Below are 16,427 nucleotides of genomic sequence, written 5' to 3'. Positions count from 1 at the left end.
AGCCGTGAACCAGACCACGTTACAACCCTTAAAAGACCTAATTGAGGCAGGGTTTATTTTGAAAGCATACTATAACAAGGTTGTGTTAACTTGACTCCAAACGATTTTTGTGATGGCACCAACTTGCATACTGTGAATGACTTGATCACCTTTGTGTTCTTATCAACGACTCGTTCACTGTATTTCACCCTTTCATATCAATAAATTTTGATTTCAAATTTTTGCATAAACATTGCATTAAAATTACCATTTTTTGAATGCACAAACTTATTTGCAAGTCAACACTTAGCATCAAAGAAGTCCCAACAAAATACAGTTGAGGAACTTGATAAAGTGAAAGAAGTCTAGTCAGGGGCAAATCACTTTGAGCATCAGTTAATTCGAGCTAATCACCCTAAGGGTCATCTCGCCAAGAGTAATTTGTTTCAAGACTCAGATCGGGGCAAGCCACCTCAGAGCTCAATGAGTCCAACTATCCAAAGCACAGTCAATCAAGAGTCTGCCATTCCAACATTTGGTTAGTCAAGTTTAAACCATTGCAAGTTTCAAACACCTGGGGCAAGCCATCTCGAGGTAGTCTCATGGAAAGTTGTTCCCAAACTCACTTTCAAGGTGAACATTTTCAAAGACCCAACAAACTGGGGCAAGATGAGCCACAGAGGGGCAGAACCTCTTTCCTTCATGCTTTCAAACTGCTCAAACAAATTCTACCATACGTCAACAACTATTGAGTTTAAGACGAGTGCCCGAAAATTATGCTAGCACGATTCATTAATCCTCCAAAAGGATCCCATTGGCTAAGTTGTGGCTGTCAAGATGGATAAAATTCTCCTTTGATAACATCTATCATAAAATATTTGGTTGAGTTCTCGGTATTGAGGAATCATGAGCTTCCATAAAAAGCCTTTACAAACTCCCAGTCTGCCCAGTGTCAGCATTCTCATAATCATGATCATTCATATATCATGCATAAAAGGAAATTCAAATCATGCATAGCCGAAATGTACTTTGTGCTCATTTTGCATTGACTCAGGTCTTGTTGTCGATCCTATGATCCTTTGACCTTTGATTCCAGTTTGTATTTGGTGCCCTTAAACCCACATCCGGTTTTCGCAGTCATTTTCAAATCCAATTTTTGTTCAATACCATTCAGGTCATACATGAACCTGTTGTTGAGCTTTATTCCAGTGTCAGGTCATACATGAACCTGTTCTGAAGATTTTTTTTCTCTGTTTGTTTAATACCATTCAGGTCATGTATGAACCTGTTGTTGAGCTTTATTCCGGTGTCAGGTCATACATGAACCTGTACTGAAGATTTTTTCTCTGTTTGTTCAATACTATTCAGGTCATATATGAACCTGTTGTTGAGCTTTATTCCAGTGTCAGGTCATACATGAACCTGTTCTGAAGATTTTTTCTCTGTTTGGTCAATACTATTCAGGTCATGTATGAACCTGTTGTTGAGCTTTATTCCGGTGTCAAGTCATATATGAACCTGTACTGAAGATTTTTTTTTTCTCTGTTTGTTCAATACTATTCAGGTCATATATGAACCTGTTGTTGAGCTTTATTCCAGTGTCAGGTCATACATGAACCTGTTCTGAAGATTTTTTTTTCTCTGTTTGTTCAATACCATTCAGGTCATGTATGAACCTGTTGTTGAGCTTTATTCCGGTGTCAGGTCATACATGAACCTGTACTGAAGATTTTTTCTCTGTTTGTTCAATACTATTCAGGTCATATATGAACCTGTTGTTGAGCTTTATTCCAGTGTCAGGTCATACATGAACCTGTTCTGAAGATTTTTTCTCTGTTTGGTCAATACTATTCAGGTCATGTATGAACCTGTTGTTGAGCTTTATTCCGGTGTCAGGTCATATATGAACCTGTACTGAAGATTTTTTTTTCTCTGTTTGTTCAATACTATTCAGGTCATATATGAACCTGTTGTTGAGCTTTATTCCGGTGTCAGGTCATACACGAACCTGTTCTGAAGATTTTTTTCCTTTGTTTGTTCAATACTATTCAGGTCATATATGAACTTGTTGTTGAGCTTTATTCCGGTGTCAGGTCATATATGAACCTGTTCTGAAGATTTTTTCCCTTTGTTTGTTCAATACTATTCAGGTCATATATGAACCTGTTGTTGAACCTTATTCCGGGGTCAGGTCATACTTGAACCTGTTCTGAAGAGTTTTTCCAATTTTTGTTCAATACTATTCAGGTCATATATGAACCTGTTGTTGAGCCTTATTCCAGTGTCAGGTCATATATGAACCTGTTCTGAAGAGTCTTTCTCTATGATTGTTCCAGTATTATCAGGTCATATATGAACATGTTGATACACTCTTCTTGAATTTTTCTGAGTTTGTTAGGTCATACCTGAACCTGCTGTCAGAACTTTTTGATATTCCCCAGCGTTGTCAGGTCATATGTGAACTGGTTGTAGCATCTTTTCCTTTATTCGGGTTAGTAAGTCATATGTGAACTTACTATCTAAATCTCTTGTACTCTGAATGTTGTTTATCAATTTTCACTTCGATTACTCCCCAGTGTGTGTCTGATTCTCCAGCAGGACTGTTTCCCCAGCAAGTTGTTTCTTGCCATTTGTCTGTCTTCCTGTGGACCATCAGCATTCCCCACAGTTTGGTTTGTCTAAGTAGCATCTCCTGTTAAGGGTCCACCATATCCCTAGCAGATAATAAAAAAAATCACAAAAAAAGAGAATCTTGCATTCATGCATATCATATCATATTATATCATATCATATCATATCATATCATATCATATCATATCATATCATATCACATCATGTCATATGGATTCAGGATCAAAATCCGGGTCTTCTTAGTATTTAACTATCTCCAACTATGATCATATGAAGAGTGTCCTGCTTCATATTCTCTAGTTGAAGATATTTAAATAGGGGCAACTGTCATACCCCAATTTTGACCCTGAATCGCTGACTCAATACATTCATCATAGCTATTGCATATCTACATAGCATAACATACATTCCATACCGCATATTTGAAATAAACAATTAGAATTTTCTATATTTTTGTTTCGAGTTAATTTTGATTATTTAAATTAATGTATTTTTATTTGATTTTAATTGTTTGTAACTATTTTACACTATTTTCACTTATTAAGGATATGTTGGACATTTAATAAAGATAGAAACCCTACATGCTCACTATATATACTACATGACAGAGCTTGAATAAAAAAAACTCATTCACCAGTAAGCGGCGCTTCTCTCATCTCAGTTCATCCTCTCTCAATAACATAACACTCCAAAAAGTTGGCATCCCTATGGTCTTTTCTCAGTGTAAAAATAAATATAAAAGTGAGCTTTGTTCTAGGCAGAAGTCAATACTACTACAAGATCCATACCCCACATTTCCATCATTTTCTTTAACATGAACACATCACCATTATCCAAAGCCATAAACAAATTCCATTACACATGGTACCTTGACATTATCCTCATTTCTACCAAGATCTAATAACTATAACCTGCGCCGGTTACCAGCTGCACCGAATAACCTACACCGCCCTCAGCCGTTAGTCTTTTAACATATGTTACTTTCTGTCATGATTGTTTTTAATATACATACACATATATTTTTGGTTGTTTGAGTTATATATATATTTCTATTTAATGTGCTTTAGAAACATGTACATATTTTTTTGATTATACATATATATACTTCTTATATACATATATTTATTTCCGGGTAAATGTATTTTATGAATATATATATATATATATATATATATATATATATATATATATATATATATATATATATATATATAATAATTTTGGGTTTTATATTACTTTTGTAATGTGTTAAAGTTTTTGTTTTTATATTATATTCTAACTCTATTTCGATTCCGTACTAATATGGATTTACTGTGGACAACGAGTGTTTTTGTGTTTAGATTTTTATTTTTTCAATTATTTTGAGTTGATGTAAAAAAATATTATTTTTTCAATTATTTTGAGTTGATGTAAAAAAGATTGTGACATTGCTAAAATAATATTTTGGTTGTTTTTGTTTTTCATTGCTTTATGATTTCGGAAGTTAAAATTCAATTTAACTTTCGAAAATTATTTGGACCCAAAGATTCAGTTAGCTCAACTTCTTAGAGTGATTCTTACATGAATCCACTCTAAGTTAGCTTAGAGCTAAATTCGGTTTACTCTCGATTTCGGTTGACTTTCGGTCCCGTGGCTTACTCTTGGGCTTTCTTACAATGAGCTATTTTCTTTTTGCATGCTCGCATTTACTCGTCTGCATTTCAGTTACCCTTAAGCCGCTTTAAACTATTAAAATCACACTTTTCTCGATTCAATGTCGAGCCCATTTTCCATACCCTTGTAAGTCGATTGCTTTTAAGCATCGCCATCAACCTCACATAGCTTACTCTTGGGCTTTCTTACAATGAGCCGGTTCCCTTGCACTTACACTCATGCATTGCATTATTTGTTGTTTGGGCCCGATTTAATTGTTTCATGATTTCGAATCTCCATTTGACAAAATGTATCCCACTCCCCCGATGTGTAATAAATTTGTACTGTTTTATTTATTTGATTGTTTAGTTTGATACTAACACAAGAATAAAATCAACCATTTCAAAAAGATCAAAAATAGGACTCGATCCAACGTCGAGTATTTTCTCAAAAAACAAATCAATTCATTTCTCCCTCCTATTCCGTCCCATTTCTTTCAAACTTTCATCAAACGCTTGATTCAACGTCAAGCCATTTTTTCTAATAAAAACTCAAAAAATATTAATTCATAGTTAAGACCTTTTCAATAAAGATGGAAGTGGAACGTGGTGTATACCACGCACTCCTGAGACTAGGATTCGAGATGTATATCTCGCCAATCTTAGCTCTCGCCATCATCCAAGTTTATCCACTTTGTTTTCTTTCAAACACTTATCCAAATTTCTCTTAAAACGTCCATCAATACTTGATCTAGGTCAAGTCATTTTCACAACAAAACTCAAAACACCTAATTCTTATTTAAACACTTTTCTCAATAAAGGTGGAAATGGAACATGATGTATATCATGCACTCTTGAGGTTAAGATTCGAGACGTATGCCTCGCCAATCTTAACTCTCGCCATCGCCTAAATTTGTCAATGCGGCTTCTTCAAACCCTTTCTCAATCAAATTCCAAAATATTTAATTCCTATCTTAAACTCTTTCAATAAAGATGGAAATGGAACATGGTGTATACCATGCACTCCTGAGGCTAGGATTCGAGATGTATATCTCGCTCATCCAAGTTCTCGCCATCACCCAAAATACATCCAACCAATCAAACTCTTTTCTCGCCGCCGTGCGATTAATCAAAAACCTTTTTCATAAATGGAAGATATATTGTCTTAAGTGATACAAAACAATGTTTCGGCCACGATTGTTGAGTAGAGATAATGACGCTTTTCCGAATGTAGATTTATAAATCCATTCGATGTGTGGTACGCGTCCACTCCTCATCTGTTTTGGGTAAAACGATGTTTTTGTCGATTAATATAACATAGCTTTCGCTAAAATCGACCAACAAACAAACATTTTTCTACCCAGAACTACGTAAGCCTTGATTTCTCTTTTGAGATACGTAGGAGCAGGATTCGTAAATCTTGTTAGGCCCACTAATAAAAAAAACTTAGGTTTAGTCCTTCGTCAAAAATCCAAAAACATTTCTTCTCTCTTATATTCATTCTTTCCCACCTAATAACTTGAAAAGCCTAATATTTTAACTAACACTAACGCACACAACTGACCTAATGGTTCCCGCTGAGTACAACAGACGTGAGGGGTGCTAATACCTTCCCCTTGCGTAATCGACTCCCGAACCCTGATATTGGTTGCGATGACCATATCTTATCCTTTCTTTGTCTTGGGTTCTATCGATATTTCCCCTTTCCTTCTTAGGAATAAATAAAGTTCGGTGGCGACTCTGTTCAGTCCATCATTGCGAGCGTGCGATCGCACTTCGCTTTGAAGTCGTATCCCCATTTTTCGAGGTGCGACACCACCCTTGGTAGTCATATTCGCAAAAATGTCGGATACCTCCACGTGAAGCATATCAGCAATCTCTTGAGAAGACGAAATCTTCTCCAAACCACTGAACAGAAATCGATCAAGAATAGGTACACCCACATGATAAGCATACTCCTTCAATGTAGGCAAAAGCTGGAAATCTAGAAAAGTGAAACACCGATATAGAGGATCGTAGAACTGCACCAATATACTCATCAGACCCTCATCCACCTTGGTAGAGAGAATAGCTAGAAGCTTCCCATGGCGAGCTTTGAACTCCAAGGGCTCTAATACATAAGATGTCAGACGCCTTAACTCTCTCAAGTCGGGTTGTCTGAAACTGTACTTCTTCGTATTCCTTCTTTGCTTATCCATGTCTGAAAATTTGCAAATAGACCTTTTAAGTTCCTTACAAACATCTTATTTGTCGAAGACATGAATGCGGATGAATGCATGAATGCATGGATGCAACAAACACACTCAAGGATCAAGCAAGTCACACCATACAAAGGTCACGGGATGGTTCAAGTAATCGTCAATATCAATCATCCATTTTGGTGGATTATGGTTTACACCTTATCAACACCCAAGTTCCATTGATTTTAAGGATATACGAGAACGGATCGACCGCGAATCACGGGATTGTTGTAAGTCACGAGCATGGAATCTCGGTTAAGAATCACCCAACGAGAGTGTACTATGGTTAAACCTGACAATCATGTTCTAAAATGTTCCCATAGTAATCATCCCATCTTTCGGATATTGTCGTATAAAACGACTACTCGTCTTCCAAAAATATTCTCAAGAGGGACTCTTATGAGTGTAGTATCGTGTAACAATCGCATCAAGTCTTACACTTGAACGACCTTCGCACTACGTCCTAAAAAAGCCAAGATGGGCTAGGTATCTAAGGTCCTTGGTTTCTAGGGTTCCTATTAGAAAGAGTAATGCCTAACCACGACTACTCGTGTGACATTAGTGATCCCAACAAGACCTCCACCAAGTGAATGGACTTACAAGTTAACTTGTTAAGGAATAACTCCACACAAGTCAACAAGACTATGCCATTCTCCTATCATAAGTGCACTCGAGTTCGGGTATATAACTCATCTCACAAGAAACCACCAAGCATACAAGTAATTAATATATCAAGCAAATCATATATTACAAACAATACATTCATCCCAAATTTTCACAAAGATATGCCACAAATAAATATAAACATACAACACATACAAGCAAAAAAGTAGGCTAAACCCACGGGGCTTGGTTGAATTCCCCAGCAGAGTCGCCACTTTTCTGTAGCGGGGTTTTCGTTACTTTTAGGTTTATTGACTAAACCAAAAGTAAACATACAATTCGAGTCGCCACCGTACTTTTATTTGTCCAAAGGAAAGGCTAAAAAGCGAACAAAAGCCAAGTAAGAAGTTTTTCAAATCAAAAACTAATAAAAATGTTAAAGATCTAGGTAAGGGGGTTGGTTATGAAATGGGAAGGTTTTACGCACCCAAAACATCCTTAGTACTCTAAGGGAACCTCTTTTTGCAAATATGTGTTGTAGGTTGGTATTTGTGAAAAGATTTGTACAAAAGATTGGAGGGATGAGAAGAGAATAGATTATATTTACAAATTTTGTTGTTTGAATGGATGAACCCATTGTCTACGTACCATCACAAAGGAGGATCAAAACCTCGTAGTTCGTGGTAAAAATCTCAAAGATTGATGAATTGATTTTAATCAAAATCCTTAAGGTCTTTTATTATCAAAGGCAGAAAACTCAACCTAAACCAACAATCCACCATGTGAGGAAGGCTTCAACATGCTAGTGAAGGGTTAACCCTATAATAAGCATGGAAGGCTTAGAATCCAACACTAAGGATGAGGTGAGATTTACATCAACCACTATGATAACTCAAACCTATGACTAATGTTTTTAAAAACTTTTTAACAAGTGGCCATTGGAACCCCAAAAACAACTTGAAATGAGTTATATTTACAAGTTAAATTTATTTACAAAATGAGGTCAAAATTGGATTAAAGTTTATTTACAATGAGTATTTATGAAAAGAGTTTTGAAAAGTCAAAGTCCTAAGGCCTAGGTTTCTAATTTGAAATAAAGTCAAAGTTTGAAAAGAGATTTTTGGCTTGGTTAGAGTGGGGAGAAGAGAGAATGGTTGTTCCTAAAGCATACAAAGATAAGAGGGGAAAGATAACCCTTAGAGTTCCTTTTCTTGGAGTCATAGAGATTACTCAAGATGCTCCTTTCCTTTGGATTTAGCACACAAATAAGCAATCAATAATTTGAATTCAAGCTCCTAGAATCTCCATTTGGCTTGGCTCTTAACTTGGCTACTCATGACAATGGTCCTCTTTTCACAATCTTAAGATGAGGTTCCTATCACACAAAAGAACACATCAAAAAGCTCACAACAAAATAAAGGGAATGGACAAAGAATAAGTTTTGAGGAAAAGTCCTTTGAGGTCAACTTTGAATTTTTAGCATTCTAAAGGCATGAGGCCTAGTTGCTCTTCAACACATTTGCATTCTAAAGGCATGAGGCCTAATTGCTCTTGAACTCCTTTAAGCATGGGTAATTCCTAATTCTAAGTCCTTTCTCCTTTTTGCATTTTGGTTCACATCAAAACAAACACAAACAACACAAAATAGCAATATATTTATATACAATAATGGGCTCAAATGAGCAAAAGAAAAATGACATAAACATAAAATATGTGCTCAAGTGAGCAAAGATGAAAATCAAGATGAATAATGAGCAAGAAATAAATGACATTAAAAGTAAATGACAAGAATTTAAAAGCTCAAATTAAAGTTAGTAGTTATTGTAGCGGGGTATTCGTTATCTTTAGATTTATTGACTAAATCAAAAGTAAATCATACAATTCGAGTCGTCACCGCACTTATATTTATCCAAAGGAAATGTTAGAAAGCGAACAAAAACCAAGAAGTTTTATCAAATCAAAAACTAATAAAATGTTAGATATTTGGGTAAGGGGGTTGGTTATGCAATGGGAAGGTTTTAAGCACCCAAAACATCCTTAGTACTCTAAGGGAGCCCTTTTCACAATTGTTGTAAGGTAGGTTGGTATTTGTGAAAAAAATTATTTGTGCAAACATGATTGGGGAGATGAGAAGAGAATGTACAAATTATTTACAATTTTGTTTGAATGGATAAAACCATTTCCTATGTACCATCTTAAAAAAGATTAGGATCAAAACCTCGTAGTTCGGGGTAAAAATCTCAAAACAAATTGGTGAATTGATTGGTCAAAATCCTTAAGGTCTTTTGTTATCAAAGGGAGAAAACTCAACCTAAAATCACAAACCCACCATGTGAGGAGAGCTTCAACATGCTAGTGAGGGGTTAACCCTATAATAAGCATGGAAGTCTTATAGTCCATCAATAAGGATGTAGGTGAGTATTATATCAACCTCAAGGATAACTCAAACCTAATAGCTAATGTTTATGAAAAGCTTTGGCAAAATCGGCCATTGAAACCACAAAAACAATTGAGTGAGTTGTATTTACCAATGAAAAGTATTTACAAAGTATGGTCAAAGTTGACTTAAGGACTCAATTCAAAATAAGTGTTATGAAAAGAAGTTTGGAAAATCAAGAGCATAATGCTTAGGTTTCTAATTTTGAAAACAAATGTTAATGTTTGCACAAAAGTTTGGCTTGGGTTAGAATGGAGGGAAGAAGAAGAATGGCTAAGTCCTAAACATACAAGGTGAAGGAAGAGAAATAAAACCATAATGGAGTTCCCTTCTTGAGATCATAGTGATGATCCAAGTAGCTCCAATCCTTTGGAATTAGCAAGCAATAATCAAATAACTCAAGCAATCAAGCTCCTATGAATCTTCCAATGGCTTTTGTATCTCTCACTTTGGATGCTCATGATAATGGTTCTTCTATTTGGCTCAGATTTGGGATCCCTAGCACAAGATCACACAAATCAAACAGTTTCACAAAACAAATAAAGAATGGACAAAAGGGAGTTTAGAATTTGGTCCTTTCAAAGTTCATCTTCAAGCTTTAAGCATTCTAAAGGCATGAGGCCTAGTTGCTCTTTGACATTTTAAGCACTCTAAAGGCATGAGGCCTAGTTGCTCTTCAAACTCCATTAGCTTAGGTAAGGTCCTAAAATCTAAGTCCTTTTCCCTTTTGCATTTGGTTCACAATAATCAAAACAGAACACAAGCACAATAGTATATACACAATTATGTGCTCAAGGGAGCAAAAGGCAAATTGCATTAACATAAACATGAGCTCAAGTGAGCAAAGGGAAAAAGCAAATGAATTATATGTACAAAAATGTTAAATTGCAATAATGTAAATTGCAAGAAGTAAATGACTTGAATTAAAAGTTAATGGTCAATAGTCAATGTTAGTGTGCCATAAGGTAATTTAGCGCTATGGTAAGCAATCGTAAGTGGACTAATGTAGTAGTCACACCTATCTGAGGTCGGTCAATAAAAATATAGGCAACAAATACACGTTAGAGACCTTGACTAGTGAGCCAAGCTCCTACAACTTTCCATGCCAAAATAAAAGGAGAATGATCTTGTATTGATTTAGGTTTTTTGCTTGACCAAGAAGCAACCTATCCTTAATGCAAAGCCATTCACTTTATCTATGATCAAGATGAATTAGATTTGAATCAAGGAAGGTTAAACCTCCCATATGTCAAGGCTAACCACCAATCTTTAACTCATTGATCAAAAAGAAAAAAAAGAAGAAGATGATGAATAAGAATGTACATAAATGGAATTTGTAACACCCTTCTAAAATACCCCAATATTTAATTAAAGCAACAAAACATAATTCAGAGTAAATATGCAATTAAGGGTGTCACACTTGACACTTCACACCATTTTCCAAATAACTGGTCATACTCATTTTTTTTATCAAAATAAAACATTGCACAATACGCAGCGGAATAAAATCCAACAATGAACAAAACATGTAACACATTACATGTAAAACTTGTTCAACAACCACAATTGAAAACAAAGTAAACATCCCGTCCCGATGTTACATCTACCAGAGCATGACCCACTAAGGAACTACACTAGACTCCAAGCACTAGCTTCTACTCAATCACTGCTCGTTACCTGAAACATAGTTGTAAGGGTGAGTTCCTCAATCGATATAAAAAGCATTATAAAATATCATGTAATGCTAAGTAAATGAACACATCTCATCACCCTAATCATATCACACATTCAGTAACGGCAACATCAACTCATACTCATAATCATGCTCAACATAAACATCAAAACACACGTATAATATTGGAACACATCCATTCATATTATACACAATACATACATTATGCAATGAGACTCCATGCATGCGGTACCGACTATTCGTGAACATATAGTTCAACCTCACCGATCAAATCCAGATACGGCTACCAAGCTCACTAGTCCCACTCATTTGAGACCTAGTGACTCACATCACTAATTCCTCACCATGGGAATTAGCTACCACCCCAAGGGCCATGCTATGCACGCTAAATCACCTAGCATGCAACATCAACAACAATCCACAATAACTCATCACTAATTCCTCACCATGGGAATTAGCTACCACCATAAAGGCCACAATATGCAAGCTAAATCACTTAGTCATGCAAACATCAACAATCATCCACAATGGACATATGCTCACACTCTAAGCCATAAACAGTCCATTCACAATAGCATACATAATAGATATATTCACAACATTATGCACACCATCATACATTATCAATACAATTATCACAGAATCATATTATGTCATGCCACATAATCAATCACAGTATTAGCACACTCTACTAATACCTACACTGCTCAAAACAACGGGAAATGATCCCTATTATATCACACGCCAATATAGGCCAACCATCAAACGTGCACACCACATTTAAATATAAAATTTTCACTTTCACACAGTGTTAACCGGTTAACGCCCTGGGTTAACCGGTTAACGCAACACAGAACACACTTCCTGGCAATTCACAACAGTGTTAACCGGTTAACACCCTGGGTTAACCGGTTAACGCAAGACAGACAACAATATTTCACAATTCATAACAGTGTTAACCGGTTAACACCCTGGGTTAACCGGTTAACGCAAGACAGAAAGCTGTTCCTGCGCTAACACGAAGCAGAATGCAGAATTCTCCGCATTTTCCGCCGTTGGAGGACTTCCGGACCTCCGATTCCAATTCCGTAAAAAGCTACACGTTCGGAAAATCACAACTCATCCAATTATAGATTCAATTACAGCTTTAACATAACTTATTCATCACAATTTTTCAGCACTCATCATCCCAATTAGGGTCAATTCAACGGCTTATTACTACCCATTACATGTTAACCCATAATACCCATTAAACGACGATAAACTCCCCTTACCTGAGTTAATCCGGCAATCCTTTAGCTTCAAGCTCTTCCTTTCTTCAACCCTTTCTCTCTTGCTCTTCCTCTTTGCCCTTTCTCACTTTCTGTCGCTTCTCTGGTTTTCACGTGAAAAAACCTTCCTTTACCAAATGGAACTCTCTTTATATATATTCCAACTTTATATTCCAATAATAATAATTCCAAATAATAATCCAATTATTTAATTAAATTAATAAATATACTATTAACTTAAATTAAATAATTATCATATTTTTATCGGGATGTTACAACTCTCCCCCACTAAAAGAGTTTTCGTCCTCGAAAACATACCTCAAGCGAATAACTCCGGATAAGACTCCTTCATCTGACTCTCAAGTTCCCAAGTCACATTGCCACCTGCTGGTCCTCCCCAAGCTACCTTTACCAAAGCAATCTCTTTACCCCGCAACTGCTTCAACTCTCGATCCTCGATCCTCATAGGTGATGTTTCAACAGTCAGGTTATCTCTCACCTGTACATCATCTACTTGGACCACATGCGACGGATCAGGAACGTACCTCCTCAACTGAGACACATGAAAAACCTCATGCAAATTCGCAAGTGACGGCGGTAAAGCGATACGATAGGCTACTTCCCCTATCCTCTCCAAAATCTGATAAGGACCAATAAATCGAGGTGTCAACTTCTTCGACTTCAAAGCTCGACCAACCCCAGTTATCGGAGTAACACGAAGAAACACATGATCTCCCTCTTGAAACTCAAGTGACTTCCTCCTCTTGTCGTGATAACTCTTCTGAGGACTCTGAGCAATCCTCATCTTCTCCTGAATCATCTTAATCTTTTCCGTAGTTTGTTGAACAATCTCCGGTCCAACCACAGCACTCTCACCGGACTCATACCAACATAAAGGTGTCCGACATCTCCTACCATACAAAGCTTCAAACGGTGCCATACCAATGCTCGAATGAAAACTATTGTTGTAGGTAAACTCAATCAAAGGTAAATAGCAATCCCAAGCACCTCCCTTTTCCAAAACACAAGCCCTCAAAAGATCCTCCAGTGACTAATCGTCCTCTCAGTCTGACCATCAGTCTGCGGATGATATGCAGAACTCAATCTCAGCTTAGTTCCCAAAGCCCTCTACAAACCTTCCCAGAACTTCGATGTAAATCTAGGATCTCTGTCCGAAACAATACTCGACGGAATACCATGCAAACTTACAATTTTCTCAATATACAACTCAGCTAATCTCTCTAACGGATAATCCATTCTGATCGAAATGAAATGAGCCGATTTTGTCAATCTGTCAACAATCACCCAAATAGCTTCAAAATTCTTAATTGTCCTCGGTAAACCAGAAACAAAATCCATACTGATACTATCCCACTTCCACTCTGGAATAGCCAACGGTTGCATTAGCCCAGACGGCTTCCGATGCTCAATCTTTGACTTCTGACAAGTCAAACAGGAATAAACAAAACTCGCAATTTCTCTTTTCATTCCCGGCCACCAAAATAACTTTTTCAAATCATGATACATCTTCGTAGCCCCAGGATGAATACTCAGGCCACTACGATGTCCTTCCTCAAGAATACTCTTCTTAAGTTCGGTAACATCCGGAATACACACCCGATTACCAAATTTCAAAACACCAGTCTCATCAACTCTGAATTCACCACCTTGACCTTGATTCACTAGAGTCAACTTATCAACCAAAAGCATATCGGATTTCTGACCCTCTCTAATCTCATCCAGAATACCACTCGTTAACTTCAACATTCCCAATTTAACACTATTGTGAGTACTCTCACACACCAAACTCAAGTCTCTAAACTGCTCAATTAAATCCAATTCCTTAACCATTAACATAGACATATGCAATGATTTCCGACTCAATGCATCAGCCACTACGTTTGCTTTACCCGGATGGTAATTCAAACCAAAGTCATAATCCTTCAGAAACTCTAACCATCTCCTCTGTCTCATATTCAACTCTTTCTAATCAAACAAATACTTTAAACTTTTATGGTCACTGAAAACCTCAAATCTTGACCCGTACAAGTAATGCCTCCATAACTTCAGAACAAATACCACAGCTGCCAACTCTAAATCGTGTGTCGGATAGTTCCTCTCATGAACCTTCAGTTGTCTCGAAGCATAAGCTACAACCTGTTTATTCTGCATCAAAACACCACCCAAACCCAACAATGAAGCATCACAGTAAACCTCAAATGGTTCCGATGGACTTGGTAATATCAGAATAGGAGCAGTAGTTAACCTTCTCTTTAACTCTTGGAAACCTTCTTCACACTTTGAGTCCCAAACAAACGCTTGCCCCTTTCTAGTCAACATCGTCAACGGTAACGCCAACTTAGAAAATCCCTCAATGAATTTCCTATAATAACCTGCAAGTCCAAGAAAACTCCTTATCTCAGAAACTGACTTCGGAGCTTCCCACTTAGATACCGCTTCTATCTTAGAAGGATCAACAGCAACACCACCTCTTGAAATCACATGACCAAGGAAACTAACCTCTTCTAACCAAAATTCACACTTAGACAGTTTAGCAAATAACTTATTTTCTCGTAGAACTCCTAAAACCACTCTCAAATGTTCAGCATGCTCTTCTTCAGATTTCGAATACACCAAAATATCGTCTATAAACACCACAACAAACTTGTCTAGGTACGGATGGAAAATCCTATTCATATACTCCATAAATACCCCAGGCGCATTAGTCACACCAAAAGGCATTACAAAATACTCATAATGTCCATACCTTGTTCTGAAAGCAGTCTTCTGAATATCCTCAGTTTTCACACGTATCTGATGATACCCCGATCTCAAATCTATTTTGCTGAACACACTCGCACCAACCAACTGATCCATCAAATCATCAATCCTCGGCAAAGGATACCAATTCTTGATCGTCACTTTATTCAGTTGCCTGTAGTCCACACACAACCTCATAGTACCTTCTTTCTTCTTAACCAATAACACTGGTGCACCCCACGGTGACACACTCGGACGAATAAATTTCTTATCCAACAGATCTTCCAACTGACTCTTCAATTCAGTTAACTCAACAGCAGACATACGGTACGGAGCCATCGGCACCGGCCTAATACCAGGTACCAAATCAATCGAGAACTCAACTTCACGCTCTGGCGGTAATTCATTCACTTCTTCAGGAAACACGTTAGGAAAATCACACACTACGGCTAGATCGCAAATCACCAGTTTATCTTTAGCCTCCGAAGTTGCTAACAGCATAAACAACTCTGCCCCATCTGCTACTGCCTCATCAAAGGGAGTGTAATACTTCGACAGCTCTGTGAACTTAGCAGCATACTCAGTAACAGACCGGTTGCCCTGCTTCAATTCTAGGAACTCTATCTCTTTCTTTCCTCTGACATCCTCTGGAAAGTACTTCCTCAGGAATCTCTCTCTGAACACCGCCCAAGTGATCTCAGCACCCCCAGCAGCTTCCAACTCAGTGCGGGCAGCAACCCACCAATCATCTGCTTCCTCAAACAGCATACGCGTACCGAACCTGACCTTCTGGTTATCGGCACACTCAGTCACTCGGAAGATCCTCTCGATCTCCTTCAACCACTTCTGAGCACCATCTGGATCGTATGCTCCCTTGAACATTGGAGGATTGTTCTTCTGGAACTCACTCAGTTGACGAGCAGCTCCCATTCCCACAACATTCGGATTCCCTCCAAGTACTCCAGCTAGCATACCTAGAGCCTCAGCAATCGCAGCATCGTCTCTACCTCTCCCAGCCATCTCTATTCTGAAAACCCAACAAGCTAAAACAATAAGTACTGATAGGGTTACACAACACCTATCACGTACAGGGAAACAGAATAATTACGACTCGACTCGACCGACTATGCTCTGATACCACTAATGTAACACCCTTCTAAAATACCCCAATATTTAATTAAA

This window comes from Lathyrus oleraceus, chromosome 6 (genome assembly GCF_024323335.1).
Source record: "Lathyrus oleraceus cultivar Zhongwan6 chromosome 6, CAAS_Psat_ZW6_1.0, whole genome shotgun sequence".
In the NCBI taxonomy this organism is placed as follows: Eukaryota; Viridiplantae; Streptophyta; class Magnoliopsida; order Fabales; family Fabaceae; genus Lathyrus; species Lathyrus oleraceus.
Note: the sequence above shows the minus strand (reverse complement) of the source record.